The following is a 22,094-nucleotide window of genomic DNA, read 5'->3' on the forward strand; positions in this document are numbered from 1 at the left end:
TGTACCAGAGTGCTAGCAGCCCCCTTTGTCACAAATAAAACAACCCACCTCCATCTCACACACACACACATTGTTGGGACCCACTGCCCCTGAAGAAGCCCTCTATGTCACTAATGGGTGTCAAAAGTTGGTCCTGATCCCTTGCATGAAAACCTAAAAGAGGTAGTGTCTGTATGGCTCTCCGAGCAGCATTCAACTACCATTCCCACCTTATGACTAGTCTGTGGTGCTGCTCCTCACACCTGGTGCCACCCCAGGGATACAGGGAAAACCAGGGCTATCAGTCATGGTCCTGTGGTGGATCGCCGTCCTCTTTTCCCCTCTTGACTCTCAGACTCCCTTCAGAGCTCTGCTCCCAGGGACTCCTTGGTCACATTGTTCCCTAGGATCCCTGGGTGAGCGTGCATGCCTACACAGAGCATACATACACTCATAGGCTGTACGGTCTGTGCTAGGGAATCTCTACAGGGCTGAAGGAATGATGGGTGTCCCCCCCCCAGCCTTACATTAGGCCCTCCCAGTCTCTGCCTGGCTGCACAGCAAGGGCTTGGAAAGGGGAAGATGAGGGAAAACAAGGTCAGTGGTGGCTGTTTCCCTCCCCTTCCTAATGGCAGGAAATGACCCACACACAGAGGATCGCCATTGCACCCAGATTTGGAGGCTGGGGTGGCACAATAATGACCGGGGATGTGATGGCTGAAATTCTGAATTCCCATCAGTCACTCTGCAGCTGCTGCTCCACTTCAAGGAGAAATCTAGTAGAAGGCACCATGGGTTTCAAATGATTCCTTTAATAGAGAGAAGTTCTGATGAAGCATAAACAATGCATTGGGGACAAGACAGATCTGCAAATGTGCTTTTAATCACCCAGGGACAAAGCACACCCTATCTGGGCATTAATTTAGCAACATTTGAGACGGCGCCTAAAGCAATAAGTCAAAATAGCACAGCAACAATGCATAATTTGGCTTAAATTGCGCAGAGCAATCCTTCAGTTTAACAGTCTTCCATTAAATTTGGTTACATCGTCAGGAACAAGGCAATTTGTGTTACAGATAACTCTCATTTTGATCTCTTTTGGCAGCTTTTTCTGGGTGGCTATAGACTATTTCCATTTCATAAGGAAAACCAACATTTCAAAGGAAATTAATGGAAAACAAGTCCAGAGGAAGATTTATGGCAGTGAGAAGGAAGGCTTTCAAGGGAACACCAAACGATTGGGGATATAGTGCGGGTGATTCAGTGGATGGCACTCTTTCCTGAGAGTCCGTATCGAACCAGTGCTCATTGGGGAAGATGGTCTCTGGCCCTTTACTCTTCCTGCAGTTTTGAATGAAAAAGGCATTCATTCATTCATTCATTCATTCACCTCATTTGCCACTTGTCACCCCCACTGCGCTAGAAAATGTCTTACCCAATAGTTCCATTTCTAGCAAAGCCATCACCCCAGTCTGGATACAAACAGATCACTCCCCCTTCTCCTCAGGTTCTGATGGCCCTTCAGTGCTGTTGCCAAGCAACGACCGTGGGCCGTGCTCTCAACTACAGCCGGTTAGAAGAGTTCTTCTGAAGCTGCAGCAATACTCAGCCCAATTAATGTACGACATCAGCTCCCGCTATGTGCGCTGTTCTTCCACATGATGAAGAGCCACCATGATGATCTTTCCCACTACTCACTCGTCTGCTGTTTACCGGCATCGGGCATGGTGAAAATACAATACTAGCTAATGTAGGCAGCACAAGCGAGTATACTTGTCTTGTTACCCCTTTGAGGGGTTGTTTCCTCACTTCTTTGTAAGACTGCGGGCCAGAGTTTTCCCTGTGAAATAACGCATCATAAGAACAGCCATATGGGGTCAGACCAATGGTCCATCTAGCCCAGGATGCTGTCTTCCTACAGTGGCCAGTGCCAGGTGCTTCAGAGGGAGTGAACAGAACAGGGCAATCATCAAGAGATCCATCCCTTGTCACCCATTCCCAGCTTCTGGCAAGAAGAGGTTTGCTATCTAAAGGGTCTGAAGGAATTCCCATATCCTTTGCCAGAGATGCAACAGCTGCATTCATGTTTTGCAAGATGGCAGATATCTGACAAACTCTTTTTTGATAGCTGCCATTTTTCCCCCATACACAGTATCAAATTTGTCAGAAAGAAAGAATTTTTCTTGATTTTCTGAGTCCTGATCTTTGCCTGATCCAGAGAACTCCGCATCCACTGTAGAGAAGCTGGAACCAGAGCAGGTGTTCTTTCCCTTCTGAAATTTTTTTGATTTTCATCTTAGTTTAAAAAAATAAAAATCTATTTCCTTTTCGTTGCTCTTAGCAGGCACCATGGTGGATCTTGAGAGGAATCAGGCTGACTTGCAAAACCTCTACCTTGAGAAATGTCAACTTCTGATTCATCTTCAAAAGATACAAGTTCAGAAATCTAATGACTGGAATTCTTTGCCTGATCCTTCTCTTGGATCAAGGGGAATGGAGAAGGCGGACAGCTTCTTGACCAAAGGATGCTTTGAATCATTTCAACACCAGTAGCTTTTGCCCTGGTTTTTGCAGAGTTACAGCTTTGGGAAATGCTGATCTGATTCAGAGCCCCATCCCTGACTGCATGAGCCTTCCATGGAGTCCGAAAATGACAGCTCACAAATAGGACATTTTTACTCTTCTCTCAGTGCTTCCAGGCTGCTCTGCCATTGTATGGGCAGAGTGATTTGCAGACTGCATGGCGAGATCCAGAGGGACAAAGGCCTCAATGGCACAGTTTTCTCTGCCGAGAATGAAGGGGGAGAGCAGTGAAGAAACAGCTCGCTATGCCAGAAAATAAGTTAACATTTTAATTTCTAAAGTCAGCAAGTGGGAGAAGCTGACCCATCAGCCAAGCTCCACCGCCCCAGTTGGAATTTTTGGCAGACTACAGTTGGGAACAGGGCCAACTGCCATTGCCCAGCAACAGCTTTGAATGGCCACCAGTTTCCAAAACACAAGGGGAGCAAATCCAGTCATCTCTGGATTAGGGGACACCAACAGCTAGTATGGCACCATGTCAGTAGTACGAAGTTAGCTTGAGGCAGCACTGGAAGTGAATTTCCCTCCCGGCATTTACCTGGGGCATTTGGCTCCACTAAAGTGGCAAATTTAAAAAGTTACTCATCTTTTCCACACTTCTTAGACTATTGTAAGCAATGGGGTGAAAAATAATCAAAGTTATTAAAAAAAAATCCAATAGCATCCTTTTAGCATAAACAAGCTGAAAATTAGTCTTAAAATAGAGTTTGCCAAAGGTAATTAGATTAAAAATATGGGATGGTTAGAGAAGGCCATTAGATTACAGAAGCACAAACAGGTTAGGCAGTAAATCAACAGTAGGATCTGGACAGTGGACGAAGTAGGAGGCCGGCCAGCCTGAAAACATGAATAAAGCAAAAGGAAATGGGAAAATACAAAGTGAAGGAAGAGCCTACAGAGAAAATTAAAATAGAAGATTTTTAGTATGGAAAAAGCTAACTGTGGTAGGATGAAACACATTGCTCAATAACTGTGTCAGAGGAGAAGTGGCTGGTTTAAAGACTATACTTTTACTTGTAAAACTAACTACCTTTCTGTTTTTCTGTTACAAAAATGAAGCTCATGAGACATTCAGACAGAAAGATCAATGATTGATCCCTTGTGCCTCTTTCCAGGTTACAGAGGAGATGAGCCCTTTAGACATAGTAACTGAAAAAGAAATGACTGAAAAAAGTCATGTCAGCTAGAAGACGCTCCCAGTGTCTAATATACGAGGATCGAGCATCACAGAAAATATTATTTCACTGCAGGCAGTTGTGCCAAAACATTTGATGATTAATACATGGAACCATTAAAAGTGTCCAAGCTTTGTGTGTTAAGAGATTTCTTTCATTTTATTCTGAATAAATAACCTGTGTATTTTAATGCATCCTTTAGGTATCACCCCGAAACCAATCTCCTGTGAGATTGCCTTTCTTAAATGCATATTAGAGATTTAATTTCTCTGGGGCTTGGTAATGGACTACAATGGATTCTCTCCCACTACTGAATATGTAAGTATTCATTGAAATAAAATACTCCCGTTTCCATTAAATTAAAGTTTTGATCTACATCTTCAAAACCCACCGAAGCCCCGGCCCAAGTTACCAGAGAGGCCACTTTGCCCCACAAGGATCTGACCTCCCCGGCAGCTTTGTTCTACTGGCAACATGGATTATGTGTCAATCTCAAAAATGAAATTTGTGCGGTTTTCTTGCCAACAGCTATAAAACATGATTCTGGAAAAGGTCAGGATGACTTGGCTTCTCTCAATAATACCATCAAAGATCCCCAACTCACAGAAATAGAATAACAAAACAATATACAAAATAAACTTTGTCCAGACCCTTTAAACTGGAGGGAAAAAGAATGTGTGTCTCCACTCTGTAATTTTAGGAGGAATTCAAATGGATAATGTGGTGGGACCCACATTAATTTATTTTAGAAATCAAATAAGTTAGATTGATATACAGCCTCTTGGTCTGACCTAGTCTATGACCACATCTTTAAGAACATTAGTAAATTTTCCTCATAAAAAAACCTGAGCCCCACATACGTGCCTCGTGTATTCTCTTACACAGAATTTTTCAACCATATATTAACTTTTCTTGGCATTACTATATCTTTGATATATTTAGTCTTATCCCAACCCTTGCATTGTATTGTATGACCTTTCAAAAAAAGTATTAATTGCTTAAGACCATTGTCATATGAAAGTTGTCTCCCTCCAGGACTAGCAGTCCACTAAGGCCTACTTATCTATACAAGGAGCATATTGTATAGGTGGAAATAGTACAAGCTACTGGCCTGCCAATGGGCCTCAATCTGGAGGATCCACCTGGAGGAGAACATAAATTCACTTTCGACAGCCTGTTCAATCTTCGTTCTCAGTGCTGACATTCCTAGCAAAGGAACAAGTTAGTGTCACATGTACAGGTAGCTCTGGGGATGTAGACAGCTATTGACTAGGAACTCAAGTGGGACCAGCAAACTCATTGCATATACATTAAAATGGCCTGATGTTTAATGACTTTCACAGTAACCACTGACCTGGGCTAATTTTGAAATAGGGGCCTTCAGATGAAAGTATTTTCTCTTTTTAGGCATTTAAACCATGTGGTACCCCTGGAAGATCCTCTTCTGGGTTATGTGATGGGGATGAAGTTGGTGAGTGGTTGTAACATTGTTTTGTCAGTGGGTTTCCTAAACCTGTGTGGAGAAGTGTCACTGCTCAAAAGCCAGCTAACACGGGCCCATTCCTTGTGAAACTCTGTATCAAGGAACAAATTTGTTTCCTCATTAGACACACATACAATGATACAGGTAGATAGAATAAAGGCAAAGATAAAATTAGGAGTTGATAAGCTGCGATAGTGTGACTTTTTTTGCTCCTGTTATAGAGATGGAAGAGACAAGGACTGGAAAGTTTTATTTTAATAATGTGCCCCTTGCCAGAAAATACTCTGCCACCTTTCAGCTACTGAACAGCCATTTGCAGATGGATTAGCTGCCACCCAGATCCATTTAGAGATGGAGACACAAAGACACATTTAATTCTCCACATGAGCCATAAGCTGCAAGATTGCCCATCGCACACAAGCAATTTAATGAAGCAAATCCCAGAAGTTCAGTTTGCATGGGGAACAGCATTCCTGCCAATAAAACAAGTTTTACAACTGGTACTATTTTAAAAAGAAATGAGTCGTGTTTATCCCTGGTGCAATTCCAGTGATGTTGACTGAATTATGATGGGATGAATTAGATTCCACTTCACTGAAAGGCACTGATGGGAGGACAACATCGTATTTTACTGCTAGTTAAAGGCAGCTGCCCTGCAAGTTGAAGTCCTGTACCACCAAAACAGCTACAGCTAGGAGAAATTTTCCCCACAGTGCCCCTTCACCTTTGTTCTTCACTGTATTTGGAGGGGAGAGAAAGTTATTCCTGGATCTACCTCCTACTCTCAGCCCTTTACTTCTAGGATACAGAGGACAGAGCAGCCTCCGTGACCTATTCCGAAACTGGCTTTTCTGATATGCTTGAGGACAAAGGCCTTAGTAATTGTGTCTGAGTGGAATGATTTTTAAAGTTGTGGGGAAGCAAGATATAAATCCATTACCTGAGTGTGAGGCTTCGAGGTCTTGAATTGTACTCAATGCAGCTTAGTTCTTGTGTCCCAGGCGATAAAGACACATTTAATCAACAAGCAGCACAACATCCATTCCATGGTCTTTTGTTAGCACAAGTACTCAGCAGTGTAAACTATATCCCTCGGGTCTTCGTTATATTTTATGTCAACACCAGCCAAAAACCACCATTAGCCAGGGACCTTTATCATATGTCATATTTCATGCAAATTTGTTCCAGGCCAGTACTCCAACCCATATCCGTTTCAATTTCACTCTCACTCATTTATCCTCCAGCCAAGCTCAGTCATTCAGTGCCTTGGCAGGGACCTCTGCATTGTTAAGACCTGAGTTTATAGCTGATTGATTCGAGAGACTCATTTTTTGCCCGAAGCAGCACCCACTTTATGACACTGGAATATGAAGGAGCACAGTCAGATAAAAACTATGTCTGTGGCATTCATGAATTTCTGTTGTTCCTTTATCTAGAGGTTCATAGGGGTAAGATGTGAGCGTGTCAATAATTCCATTGACAAGGTGGAGGAGGCAATATCTTTTATTGGACCAACTTTTGCTGGTGAAAGAGACAATCTCCTGAGCTATGCAGAGTTCTTCTTCAGGTCTGGGAAAAATATTACCTCACCCACTTTACTTCTCTAGTATCCAAGGACCAACACAGCTAACAATAATTCCAGTACTGATCATCTCCTTTCATTTATCTTTGTGCCACTTGGAAACAATTTATCTGAGATATGGCAGTTCTTGCGTAACTAGATGATGGATGCAACAAGTGAAATTGGGACTGCTTAATTTTTTTCATTTTGAAAGCGCTGTAGTTTGTTAACTCAGAATGCTCTGTGCGATAACCATTAAAGGGCTTTTTCAATTTTTGATTACACTACCAATAATATATTGCCATAACTGCAGTTTTTTACAGCATGCATTGCCATCAATCTTCTCTATCCCTTATTCCATCTCATGTTGGCTACACAGAGCAACGTAGCAACTTCAGACTTACGTTCAAGAGTTTGCACAACTCAGCCTATACCTGCAATTTTTGCTACTGTCTTTCCTTGTTCTGCTAAAGAACCCCAACTCAGGTCTAATTACTCATCTTCACAACTTCTTTCATCGTGTCCCCTACTTCAGAGCTCCTTCCTTATCCTAGTTTGTCAAAAACAGCCAGAGCCCTGTCGCACACTAAAGACTAACAAATTTCTGCGGGCATAAGCTTTCGTGGGCGGCAACCCACTTCATCAGATGCATGAAGTGGAAACCACAGATAGGAGGTATATATATAGAGATCCAAACATAACAATGGGGAGGGAAAGTGATAACAAAGTCAATTCAGTTAGGGTAGATGAGGCCTATTCACAGCCGTTGATTAGAAGGTGAGAATGTGTGAACAGTGACAATTACTTCTTGGAATGAGAGACCCATTCCAAGTCCCTGTTCAGACCCAGTTTGAGTGTATCAAGTTTGCATATGAGTTGCAGCTCTGCAGTTTCTCGCTGAAGTCTGTTTTTGAAGTTTTTTTGATGAAGTATGGCAACTTTCAAGTCAGCTACAGAGTGTCCTGGGAGATTGAAGTGCTCTCCGACTGGCTTATGGACGTTACCATTTTTTATGTCTGATTTGTGTCCATTTATTCTTTTGCGTAGTGACAGTCCGGTTTGGCCAATGCACATGGCAGAGGGGCATTGCTGGCACATGATGGCATATATTACATTAGTAGATGTGCAGGTGAATGAGCTCCTGATGGTGTGGCTGATGTGGTTAGGCTGTGAATAGGCCTCATCTCCCCTAACTGAATTGACTTTGTTAGCACTTGCCCTCCCTATTGTTATGTTTCTCACCCTTGGATGTATATACATACCTCCTATCTGTGGTTTCCACTTCATGCATCTGACGAAGTGGGTTGCAGCCACCGAAAGCTTATGCCTGCAGAAATTTGTTAGTCTTTAAGGTGCTACAGGACTCTTGCTGTTTTTGCTGTATACAGACTAACCTGGCTACCCCTCTGGAACTAGTGTGTCAAGTGTCCACTCCATTTTTGCAAAGCTCACCAATACTAAACCATTACAATACAAACACAGATACCAACCAATTATACTAAAGGGTGGTCTAAAGTAGAACTTTCCTCTGAATTGGATCAGTCTATATTTATACTGCAAAATCTTTGGGGGAAGGGACTGTGTTCTTCTGTTGTATCGAATACTGAACACACTGTTCACAATGAGCTGGCCTGTGTGTGCACATGCACCACTGCCCTCTAGTGGATGGGTTTTCAGAACTTGCTAACAACATTTCATAGGCCCTATACTGCTAACAGCTAAAGGAGATCCTCCTTTAACAAATCCATAGCTATGTAGGAACTTCACTGTTGTCTCTATTTCACATGTCAGTCATTTGGAATTTCACAGCAACAACAGAGACACAATGCATGGGCTGGGCCTGCTGTTGGAGCAGCAAGAATTCTATCGCAGCTGTTTTCATGAAGTCCCAGGTGACTGGAGCATGCAACATGGACACAACTGTGTTTTAGACAGTGACAGATTTTTAAAATATTAGTACAGTTCCAATGGGAGGGAAGAGGGTCCCTTCCCCCCTTCAGTCAGTGCTGAAAAATGAAGGGGTACGGGGAAAGTAGCTGGAGAAGAGCACCATTGCCAAGACAATGTAATGATTTCCATATGCTAAGGTCTCATTTCTGGAAATGCTGCCTGACGAAGATAAGCCATCCCTCCCCTAGAAGGACCAGTACTGACAATGGATGGTAATCCCTGTAAGTACTGGGTGGGGACAGTGGTTTCCCCTAAGCATATCACAATGTTGGATTTGTTTGAAAATATTTTTCTTAATTGCAAATACTTATACAGTATCTTTAATTGCAGGAGCTCAACATGCTTTACAGTCTGAATACTTACTTTTATTTAGCACTTTTAGGCTACGGATCTCAAGACACTTTACACGGTAAGGAAAGTAGCATTCCCATGTTACAGATAGGGTAGCTGACATAAAAGTGAAGTGAGTTGTCCAAGGTAACAAAGCAGATTAAAGGAACAGAACATTGGTTCCCCAGTTTTCAGTCCGCTGGATTAAATTGCCTCCCCTAAGGGAAATGTTGTGCTCATTTTGTAAATGTGTATACTGAGGCACAGAATGGTCAAGTGACTTGTCCAGGATCACAGAAAGAGTCACTAGCAGAGCCAGCACCAGGATCCAGATGCCTTGACTCCCAATCCCCTCTAAATACTAGAGCATCTCTTTGTACTTTAATTTAAAAAAGCAGAATTCAAGACTTCGATGTTAGCTGCAGGTCCTTTTCCTAATGATTTAATACACTGCTCCAAACTTTTTTTCCCTTGAAATATGACTTTTTCCTGAATGAGAATGACCTCCATTTATTATTCTTGTCTCTCCAAGAAATTATTTTTCGAGTGTTCATTTTCATCTCCAGTTGCAAGTTTCCACTTGATTTTCCTCTCTCAGAAGAATATTTTTGCCCTAGAGTTGCTCCTCGCCTTTCACATTGTACATTCACATGTTAATACTTCACTCACGCTGCTCCTTATCAGCCTTTGTTGAAAATTACTCTACAGCTGAAGCTACTGACTTCGGAGTGCTAAAGTGAGCGTGTTTCTAAAGAGATGATTTCCCCGTTGAGCAATAATACATAAAAAGAACGAGCCTGCACTCTGATATACATTTTAATTCAATTTTTTCTAATTGCAAAATGTATATAATATCATCAGTTAGGTGGAACCTTGTAACTGTAACATAACAATAAACATAAATCTCCACCTAAAACAAAACAAAACAAAAAAAATTGTGAGAACCCAACCAGAAGCTTTAGCTGAGTATTGGTTTGCATGCAGGGAGAACAGACTGAGATAGCTGAAGGAGGCGCTGAAAGCATGGTGGCTGACCCCGCAAGAAACTTGGGAAGAAGTTTTTGGGTCAGTGGTGCAGGTTGAAGTGAGTTTTCTTGGTTGCATTCAGAGACACAGAACTTTGTACATTCTTTGTAAAATCAACAAAACTGCATCGAAGAAATATCTATCACCCAGTTCTACTTACAACTGGAACACCCACGAAGCCCCAAACTTTGACAAGCCAGGCAGGCCAAAAGGGGCAACATTATTATATACGGGGGGGAACACGCCACAACTTGCCAGAGGATAGCATCTAAACTTTCCAAAAATTCCATCCATTCTGAGCATGCTTCAGCCCAGGGCTGCAGGGACAAAGACCGGGATTGGTTGGCTAATGCAATTGGACCAGAAACGAGGAAGCCTGGTGGGGAACCAGTGGGTGGTGGAGACTGAGATTAGATGAAGGACTAGAGGAAAGACTGGAATGGTTGAGCATGGACTGGAAATAAGTGAGGCAGTGGGAAGGGAGTGGAAGAGAAGGGGAGATGGATCTGACAAGCAATTAGGCTGTGGGGAGAAACTGGGACTGACTGGGCAAGGAGACTGGCAGCAGAGAAGGGATAGATTCCAGTTGGGAGGTAGAGGGAAAGAGACAGACAGGAAGTGGAAATAATAGTTACTGTGATCATCTAATTAATGCATCATAATTTATACACAAAGAGGCTGCAGGGGAAGGCCAGCTTTCTCTCTCCCTGCTCATCTCTCCCAGTTCAGAGCGATGTTCAGATTTCTCTCCATTTCTTACCAAGAATCCTCATAGAATCATAGACAATTAGGGTTGGAAGGGACCTCAGGAGGTCATCTAGTCTAACCCCCTGCTCAAAGCAGGACCAACCTCAATTAAATCATCCCAACCAGGGCTTTGTCAAGCTTGGCCTCAGGGCGGATCAGAGCAGAGATGAAACCCCAGCCCCTTCCACCTATTTAAATAGCTGTTATTACTCAAAAGAAATAGGACCAGATTCTTCTCTTCAGTTCTTCTCCACAAAGAGTTCAGTTAGGTTATGTGTTTAGCCACTGCCTGATGATGGTTGAGCCGGGCTGAGACTAAAATTAGCCACAGCTAGGCCAAAGAGTTTCAGGGAGTGGAATTAGCAGCTACCAACAGACCCTGCAGAAATATTATGCACTCTAAATTCTGACTGGAGTCAGTCTGGCTCACCACAGTCTTCAAGTTCTGTCCTGTGAGATGAGCAACTCATTGCCAGCTCAAAGCTTGTAAGTGTGAAATGTGTAGAGCTGGTGGAAAATCTAAAAATCTCCATGAAATCTTTCAGCTAGCCCCTAAACAACAACAAAAGCCAAAAAAAGGTTGAGATGTTTGAAAATTGAAATCAAATAACATTTTAATTAAAAATAAAACTTTTCATTTGGATTCAAATGTTTTTCATCAAGAAACCAACAACAAAATTTAACCTGCACTAATTATCATTTAAGTTAGCAGACCATTTTGGATACACATGCGGAATAGGTCTGCTCAGTAAGGTCTCATTTTTTAACCATTTTTAACCAGTGTTTTTAACCATTTTAAAAAAAAACATTTTTAACTGGTTTTTAAAAAACTTTAACCATGTTTTCATCTGCGATGAAGGCCCCAAACCACAATGAGCTCCCAGCATGCAGCCTGCATAGGCCCCAATGATTTCATGGAGATTCTGCCTCTACAGAGTTTATTGCAGGATCGGGACATGCGTGATTGCATACAGAATGAAGCCCCACAATTGGAATTTAGTTAACAATTCTGTGATAGCTCCTTCAGTCATTTTTCTGTCACTTAATCTCCAGCTTCCTCTTTCCTCACCTGTTTATCCAGCTAGCTCAAGTTGTCTAGCAGTGAATGAAAACACATATATTAATCTGCCAACAAAGTACCCCAGTCTTTTTTCCCCTTTGTCTAATCTTCTGATTTATATAGATACATTAGGTGATTAGTTACTTCTGTGGAAAATTTAAGAATTCAGTTCAACATCAGTGGATCAACACTGATTTATATGCCACATTTTTAATGGATTTTTTAAAAACACTATCAATCTACTCATTTGGGGAAGGTTCTAGATTCAGAATACATATTGTACTGTACAAAAGATAATCCTGGTGTAATTACTCATGAAACACCATCAAAGAGCTCACCTCTACTATACAAAGTTGCATTTCTTAAGGTATTACATCCCAGTCTTGCAAAAAAAGATCCTAATGCCTGCTCAAAGCTCCAGTAAAGTCAATTTTATTCTGCTCAGATTTTATACTGTGCCCACCACTGTGGTCAAAGATCAGTCAATTGCCAAACTAGGCTGTCCCATCATATCTTTCCCTTCCATAAATGTATTAAGCTAAGTTTTGAAGCCAGCTAGGTTTTTTGTCCCCACTGTTCCCCTTGGAAGGCTATTCCAGAACTTCACTCCTCTGATGGTTAGCAACCTGTGTCTAATTTCAATGCTTAAGTGCTTTCCTGAACTGGGCCCTAGAATTACTCCATATAGTAGATGCCAAGCACAACTTTTTTACTCATCAGCTTAAAGGTTTATTATATAATTGCAATGGAGAGTGGAATGAGACTGGCATGTGTTGCACATAAAGTCCTATTACCGGACATATGACAAGGAGCTGATTCATGGGACAGACAACAAAGAGATGTCCTCCATAACCTTATTTCTGTGACAGCTGTTTAAAACACTGATTTTGCACAACCAAGCTAGTGAATTAGCTCCACTGCCCACCTGAGATGTTAAAGGAAAGACTTCCCATGAACAGCATTGCTGAGAATGGTTGCCATAGAGGCATTTCAGTTAACAGAGAAAACTTCAATTAACAGGCAGCTGGGCTTATGCTATGAAGATTTATGCTTCTTTATTGGAGAACAGGCCAATTTCCCCCTTTCTAAAGAAATTTAAAATTATGAGGCTTCAGGGTGCCCCCCGCCTAAGAATGTTAGAGGAGTGACTCAGCCTGTGCTTTTCTATAGTACTTTTCATTCCCGGATCTAAGGCACTTTAGAATGTTACTGAATTTACCGCAAGCCTCCATAATATAGAGCAGTCCAACAGTATTTCCCTAGGTGGATGAGGCTCCACTGACCTAAGTGAAATGGCACCCGCTTACACACAGTCTGAGTTTGAAGCCAGTGGTACCCCTCTCCATCCTTGCTCTTCCACTGGTCTCTTTATTCTCTAAAGCAGTGGTTCTCAACCGGTGGTACATGTACCACTGGTGGTACTTTGAAGAAGCCCGTCGAATCCACCGCCAAAAGTCCCCCCCACCCACCCCCGCGAAACCCTGCCGCCGAAAAGGGACAAACGGCGTCAGGGTTTCGGCGGAGGGCATTGTTCCCCCCATGTAACCCCGCCGCTGCTGCCGCGAAACCCCGCCACCGCCGTGAAACCCCGCCGCCGCCGAAAGTCCCCCCCTGCTCTAAAGCAAAGGTTTTCAACCTGTAGTCCGCGGACCCCTGGAGGTCCACAGACGATGTCGAAGGGTTCACGAAAGGTTGTCGATACCACAGACCAGTGATTTCCAACATGTGGTCTGCAGACCTCTGGGGGGTTGCAGATTATGTCTAAGATTTCCAAAAGGGACCACACCTCCATTTAACATTTTTTTAGGGGTCTGCACATGAAAAAAGGTTGAAAACCACTGCTCTAAAGGACTAGAACATGCCACCACTTCAAGAAAAAAGCATAACAGAAGCAAACCTCGCTCATCATCTGGAAGACAGGAAGGCATAACAAAAAGCATTCAATTGCAAAATGGTCACTTTAGACACTAGATGTTCAGCTCTGCCCAATTTAAAGGGCCACACCCAAACACAAGGGGAAAAAAATTCTATGAGAGGGCAACCCTGCAATGAAGAGAGTTATTATGGGACAAACAATCACATGAAGAAAAGGGAGTCTGGGAGTTGGGTATGCATTTGCGTGTCGTGTGTCATGGATGGAGAAGATGGCTTGCTTGTGTATTTTATTTTAAAGCAGGGGTTCATGTTGTTGATGAGCTATTTGCAGACAGCCTGGTAGGAAAGCATGTACTGTGTTCTCTCTGCTTGCATGAATCTCATTAGCAGCAACAAGAATTACATGCCATATTGAGAAAAACAACAAGTAGGGCTCATTCCGGTGGGGGAAGGAAAGGTATACTTGCATGATACTACTAAGTTATAGGGAGTGATCAAATGCCTTGGATACAGTTGTTAGAGCATGTGCTGATTTCATGTCAAATTCATGACTAGTTTCAGGTCAAGCAAAACGGCATTTTTCAGCACACAATCAGTGGGAAGTTTCCCCCAGTGCTCTTTCCAAGTGGGATTTCAACTTCACTTTGTACGTCAGAGTCTTGAATTCAAAGTCTAAAATTTTTAGCCTCTGTGACTTGGGGATCAGAGGACTGGGAATAAGGGCCACAAATGGCAAAGCTGCCTATGCTGGGAAACTGTGCAAATCCTGTATTTCAGGAAGTTCCCTTAGAGACTTACGCTATAGTTTTCCACCCAAACAACAGCTTTATGTATCAACAGTCATACATGGCTTCCTGCAATTCTGAGGGAACATGCCAAAGCTGAGTGTGCGGGAAGAGGGGCTGAAAAAAATATATGAAGTACAGTTCCTAATTCTTGCCTTTGATGACATTGTCTGCTCTGTTATCGACAACATTATGCCATGCTCAGGGAATCCATGAAATGGACAAACACTCCTCTGATCTACACAACGTACAGCATAGTGAAGATGCAGACACTTGTACAGAAAACAGTACTGGCATCTTCAAAGAGCCTTGCAAACGTTAAGTAATCCTACCAGATTTTCAATTTCTCAAAGCAATAAATAGGTCTATTCCCACCCAAAACACTTGCTTCAAGGATTTCCATTCAACACAATCACAAAACAAAGGAAGTCACCACTTCCCCTTCAAGCAAAATTACCATCCAGACTACACATAAATCAAATGCTTTACCAACCAGCCAGCTTAACACGCAAACACATTGCTTATCTGCACCAGGCACCCCCTCGTATCCAGCGTACAATGGCACGGCATCAACTCAGATACTTATTTGTATTACTGTCGCATGCAGTAAGCCCCAGTTATGGACCAGGCCACTATTGCACTCGGAGCTGTACGAACATAGAACAAAAAGGACAGCCTCCGCCCCGACGAGCTAACAACTGAAGTGGTAGTAACAAGACTGCTCTGAAGCAAAGGTCAGTAGATACCATGACTCTTAACTCTAACCTACGCAGGGCACATTTGCGTGTGTTGTGGCTGGCTGTAACGGTGGAGGCAGAAGGGAGCTTGCTGTGGATGGGCACACAGGTGTCCTGTTGGATGGAAAGAGGGGACGTTAATGCTGCCCAGGGCTGAATGTGTTAGGGAGATGGAAGTTTCCTCAGGCCCCTAGAAATGGTCACACCAGCTGAGTGGTGACTCTGTTGCAGGACAGCAAGGGACGCTTGCGTTGATGCTGCCTGCATTGCACACAGATAAAGGCCGTTACCCTCCAGGGCTGTCTAGGCTGGCACCTTTCTCCAGCGTCAAGTCTGCGCCTAGGGCTCAGAGGCGCTGGGGGAATAACAACGAACAAGAATCTTCATAAACATGGACACTTGGAATCATTTTAAATCCGTTCTCCAGCCCTTGCCTGCTGTCGCACTCAGATTTCTTGGCAGCGCTGCCACCCTGTGGTACAAGGGAAAGAGAAGCACTCATTTTAGAGTCTGAAGCAGCTGCCTGCCGACTTGGCAGCAATAGCCTGTGCCTGGTGTGTATGCAAGCCAGTCTGGAGCCCTCTGCCCTCCCGTGTCCTGCTTTTCAGAACTTTGGCTAGCAGATGTGTGGCTGAGGCATGCATTAGGACCCCCCCCCCCCCACACACACGTTTTTGTTGTTGCTTAAGTCATCAGTGTGTTGCTTTCACTTGAATTTCAGGCTTACTGAGGTCTGGATTGGCTCATACACCACTGAATGTACATGAAGCGAAGGGCAGTGAGGGTTATTGGTTTGTGTTACCATAATGCCTAGAAGCCACAGGCATGGACCCAAATCTCATTGTGCTAGGTGCTGTACAAACACAGAATGAGAAGACAGTCCCTGCCCATTGCCGGCCACCACATCCCCTCATGGCCAGGCGTGGCAATGGAGCAACTCCACCTAAGTTTCCTCCACCACACAGCTTCATGGCCCTGCAGTGGTCGGTCTCTCCTCAGGACTCCAGCCAGGTCATTGATAATCTCACTCCTTCCAGGATAATTCATTTTCCCACAGGCCAAAAGTCCAGTGACCCTCCATGGAGTCATCAGGCCCAGGCCCAGCCCCAGCCTGAGCTGCTCTCCTACCTCTTTTCTGGAGCTGGTAGGAGACATAGGCCTGCCCTCTGCGGTGGATTCTAGTCCAGGGACCCTGTCTTTAAGCAACCAGAACCCGCTCCTCAGAATCCCTTGCTGCTTCCTAGTTGTCTGTCCTCTGGCTTCTTTCCCAGGACAACTCCCCCAATTCCCTCTCTCTGGAACGCCAACTCCTTGTGTAACTTCCCACCTATCTGCGACTGAGGAGCTACTACTCACTAGTCTTTTTTGGCAACCACCCCCTCTGCAGCTCTCTTATCTCAGCACTCAACGGCCCAGCGATTAGGCTAGCTACCCCCTCTGCTGTGACTACCTGGTCACCCCTTAGGATACATCTATGCTGCACTGTAAACCTGGGCTTATGATTGCTGGACCCAGGTCTCATGGCCATGCTAATAAGCCTCAGCAGGACCCTGGATCTCACCCACACCTCTTTCCGGGTCGGAAGGACCTGGGTACTGAGTGCTTGCTGACCTGAGTCAGACTGATTTGTGTGTGGATGGAACGGGGGCTTGGAGACCTGAGTCAGAGCCCGAGCTCAGAGTACAGTGTGGACAGACCCTTAGAGTCTGTAGTAGGAGGGGGGTCTATACACACCATCTCACTGCCTCAGAGGGGACGCCTACACTGGAGATAAAAGAACCGCAGCTGGCCTGGGCTCAGGCGGGGGGGCTATAAAATTGCAGCGTAGACATGTGGGCTCAGGCTGGAGTCCTGGTTCTGGGACCTGCCCAGCAGATGGACGTATTCACTCCTCTCCCTAGCCAGGTGAAGCGGAATCACGTAGCCAGTTACCTCTGCATTGCCGTTTAGCTTTAAAGGTGCCCTGCGTAGCAAAAGAGGTAGGATTATGCCTCTTTTTTTTTTTTTTTTTAAACAGTGTATAAAGATGGTGGGGAAAGGTGTGTGTTTTTACCTCAAAGCAAAGATTTCCTGCTCCCCTTCAAAATGTTTCAAGTCGTGCATACCCCTGAGAACTCGACGGCTCAGAGGAGGGAGGTTCTGGAACGTCTGTTCTAGAGCACAGTGGGGGCAGAAAACCTCACTGTTTAAAATGGAGCTTGACACATTTATGACAGGGGTAGCCTGTGATAGCAGAGACGGCACTAGATGACCTAGGAAGCTCTTCTGAGCACTAGCAGGCAACTGTGTCATGCCTTTATTACAGAAGGACTGATCAGGCTGCCCTTTATTTCCTAGCTTCGGTCACCTGCCGTGGGTCAGGATTACCGAAATTTAATCCCACTGTCACGGGACAGCAGTCAGTATGCATTGATTCCAGTGGTAATTACCACTATTACAAGTACCAAGGAAAAGAAACCTGATTGAGATGGAGGAGAATTTTCTTCAGACCATTAAAACTTCCGTAACGCAGATCTGAGCAACACTTCCGAGTCTTTTTATAGGTTTCCCAGCTTGGCCTCCCTGGGAAAATAAGAGGCATGTGTGTGTCTGTAGTTCTGACCATTTAAGTACCCCTGCCCTGTCATGTTAGCCTCTGACTGCACCACGTTCACTAATTAGTTTATCCAGACATCCCTCCATAGTAGGGAAATCTCATCCTCATATTACTGATGGGGAACTGAGGCATGTTAAAATGGGATCAAGGTAACACAGGGAGTCTGCAGCAGAGCCAGAAATTCCTAACACAAATGTCTTACCCACAAGACCATTTCGATGGTCTGAAGATAGAACACAAGTGGGGACAGAGCACTGGACCAAGATCAGGAAATCTGGTTTGTGTTTCCGCTTCTGACACTGTGTGACATTAAGGAATTTACTTCACATTTCTGTGCCAGCTATAAAATGGGGATGAGACTTGCCATCCTGTGCAAAGCACTTAGCGCTCTCTGGGTGGGTTTCAATGTAGGAGCCTATTAATATATCTCTGCATGAGGACATTTTTCCTGATACTCAGCCTACCGGAGGAGGGGGGGTCATCCTGTTAATCTTATTGATACTTTTCCTGCTGCGTTCAAGCGGATTCTTCACCCTCCTTGGTGCTTACTGATTTCAAAATACTTCCACATGATTATCCTATGCCCATTATTCACTGCCTCTTCCTTCGAGGCGGTATCTCTACCCCGGGGAGGCTGATTGACACTTTAATTAAAACAAAAGACATCCTCAGCACCCCAGAGAAGTCTTGGTTAAAAGGGGATTTGAAAGCAGAGTTGAACACATGCCTGCCATGAGCAAGCCCTGTTAAACAACTTAGGACTGGCATTTGGCCCACACCTGCAACCAGCCGCAGAGAGGCCGGATACTCAGGGCCTGATACGCGATACTTAGAGTGAATTATCCAAAGAGCTGACTAAGTTCAATGTGTATCAGAATGCTGAGTTTACAGTATCTTTCATCTTGAGACTGATCTTCCCCCAGCTCCACTAGCACAATCCCCAGCAATAGTTCATAGACCCTGTGGATTACAAGATCCATTAGGGCATCTGTTCCATTCACTGGTTCATGCCAAGAAAGCTCTCTCTGCAGTGTTCTATACTATGTTTTTCCCCCAGTCCTATATTAATTGGGGCTTCTATCAATTCCCCTGGATGCACCTTCCACTACGCCTCATGATTTCAACTAACTGGCCAAATTCCCGCCACTGTGTCATAGGTTTAAACCTGGGCTAAGGGAGCTGAAGCCAGGGGAGTTACACTTGTGTAGAACTAGCGTCAGTGAAGCAGCCCTCTGGACTTATCGGTGACAGGAACGTGAACCACAACCTCTGCAACAGCAGGAAAACCCTGCTGAGTGAAAGTGACGGTACTTATCATGTATAAAGGGTAAAATCTTCAAAACTAGCCCTTGGGTCTGGGTGCCCAACTTGAAAGGCCTTAATGCATCTCACCTTGCAGAAGTGCTGAGCAACTTGTAGTTGCCTGATCTGGGAGCTTAGCACCCAAATCAGACCCCTTAAGGCGCCCCAAGTTGGGTTCCCAAAATTGGAGGCACACAAAACCAGTGCCTTAGCTTTAACCTCTCTGCCTCACTCTTCTCCTAGAGCAATCTCACCTTGCTGAAGGGGTTAATGTTTGTTCATCATTTTGTACACATAAAGGGCTCTCTAAATGTCAGGTATTAATTATTATTGCTTTCCTGGATTAAATGTTCACCATTCAGGTTCAACCACTGTACACCATCTCCACTAACAGAAGCGATCAGTGAAATGGTTACTGTCGTATGAACAGATTTGCACTGGAGCAAAATATGAGAAACAACGTGATGGGTAATATAAACAGCAACAGTGAATGTAATTGCCTCTGTGTATGATGACAGACAGGTATCAAAACGGCCTTGGCTTGTCATCGAGCCACGATGGATGGTAACAGACAAAATTAAGCCATCCTATTGATATTGTAACACACGTGGTTGCAAAGATTTCAATCAATGAAGCAATACCTTGTTTGTTTGTTTAAAAAAGCTGCACTCTAGATCAGAACGTGACTGGGACCTGGACAACATACAATAGATATCAAGAACAGAATTGGTATTTAGTATCCTTTTCTTAAAGAATAAGGCACTAAATTCAAAGCACAGAAGCTGCACTATATACATTGCAAGTGATGGACTACTACTGCAGTATACACTTCAGTATGGGATGGCTATAGGGAAGGAGACGTGAGGTGTGTTAGTTAGAGAGAAATGATTTAGGAACTCCTGAGCCCTAATCCCAGTTTAACACTGACCTGCTCTGATACTGGGCAAGCCAGCTAGGTCAAAATTTTCAGAAGCATCTATCCACTAGCTGTGGATGCCCAACTTGAGATACCTAGGGCTGGACTTTTCAGAGGTGCTGAGCATCCAGAGTTCCCAGTGACTTCAGGAGGTGTGGCAGGTGCTTGAAAATCGGGCTGCAGATGCCTCAATTTAGGCACTGGAAAAATGACACCCAGAACCAGTGGCTATTTGGGAAAACGTAAGCCTTTACCTCCCTGTGCATCCATTTACTCACTGATAAAATGGGGATAGACAGGCCTACCTCCCAGTGAGAATGTAAAGACAGGTTCATATTTGTAATGTGCTTTGAAGGTGAAAAGCATTTAGCAATATATCCATATTAGATCAGTGTAAAAGCAGCTATTTGCAGTTCACTCAGCATATGAAAGGCTTCTTTCACAGCACCTACCCAGCATAAACCTTTAACAAATGACAGAAGGCTTATGAAATGAATGACTTGACAGACATCAGAGTGGGGCTAGGAGATGCTGTTGTAATGTTAATTTGATTTCTGCTTTTGATGCTTTCTGCTTGGATAGGTCCTCTGTAAAGTGCTACTTTGAGACATGTTTGGTGGGTGGAAGAATCTAATTTTAATTGTTGCACCTGTGTCATGGTTGGGAATTCCTACTGGAGTCCTCAGGGCAGATCTACCCTGAGCATGGGCATTTTTGTATAGCACCGTCACTTAAAAAACCTCAAGTATTTAATTATTCTTTCTGTTGCTTTTTAAGGACAACGTGAAGTATAAACTGCCCATAATGAACATAAATACATTGGACTCCATCAGATGTGTGCTATCCCCAATGTGACAGCTTAGTTTTGAGTGGAGGAAGGAGTTACTGTTGGGGTCCTGGGGACTATGCAATACCCATGTTGTTCCCATTAAATAATGCCACATACGTGACAGAGGTTCCTAGGCGGAGTCCCCTGTTTTTTGCAAACTCCTCTCACCTCACACCTGACAAACTCACTATAGCAAACCTCTTACAGGATATTTATCCATAAAGAACAACAGGTAAGGTATTTACATAAAGCTCTAACTTGCTAACATTCATAAGCATTGTGAGATGTATGCATGGGTAACGTTTAAGGAATAAAGTATTTATACTGAAAGTATGCTTTATGGACTAGGAGTAAAATTAGTCACAGGGGATAATATGTCTCAGTGATGCACCATTCAAGCAGGAGAGAGCTGGCACTCCGCCCTGTTTAGCTAGTGATGCAAGTCAAGGCTCAATTGTTAAGCCTTTCCCAATCCGAAGACTTTCAGTAGAAACCCATCAGAGGCAATTGCAAACAACCGAAAACTCTTGCAGGTAAAACAGGAACATTACAGCAAGACAGGAGTTCCTGCAGAATCCTTTCACTGAGAAGACACCTTGAGAAGTGAGGTGCGCTTATGAAAAATTGGATCCTGGTTCCTGTGATGCCAGCCAGCTCTGCCACAGAATGAACTTTTGTGGGGAAAGCCTACTTTATTAGTAGATATGTGACTATTAATAAGTGCAGACCCGAATTCACATTTAACTATTTTGTTTTGTATTGTAACCATTTCTTTCCAGGCGCTTTCGATCCTAGTAGACTCTCCCTATTCTTTCTTAAAATAAACCTTTTGTTTTATTATAAACAAATAATTGATGTGTGTTGCACAGGAGTGGTGGTCTAATGTAAAACTAGTCAACTGGGGTATACTGCCCCTTTGGGGTCAGAGGATCTGGGATTTCTGTGGGTAGCCAGGGTCAGGGGCTGGATATCACAGGGGAACAATTCAAAGGGACTCTTTTCTTGTTAAAGAGCAGTGATATATTTCCTATATGCATGGGGTATAAAACCAAACACAGAATAGTAAGTGTCATTGGAGGTAATGTAGAACAACCTTTAAAGAATCTCTGTGCAGGAAAATACTGCTTCCAAATAGGACTGTTTTCTATACATTGATCAAG

The 22,094-nt window shown here is 43.7% G+C and overlaps 1 long non-coding RNA gene across 2 annotated transcripts in view; it reads right to left on the reverse strand.

The window, feature by feature from the left end:
- LOC137142887 (uncharacterized) overlaps nt 1–22,094 on the reverse strand; it is a 215,560-nt gene that overhangs the window by 65,045 nt on the left and 128,421 nt on the right. The gene's annotated exons all lie outside the window — the stretch shown is intronic.

Source organism: Emydura macquarii, unplaced genomic scaffold, assembly GCF_026122565.2.
Source record: "Emydura macquarii macquarii isolate MOO-44397 ecotype Brisbane River unplaced genomic scaffold, CSIRO-AGI_Emac_v2 contig_3278, whole genome shotgun sequence".
NCBI lineage: Eukaryota > Metazoa > Chordata > Testudines > Chelidae > Emydura > Emydura macquarii.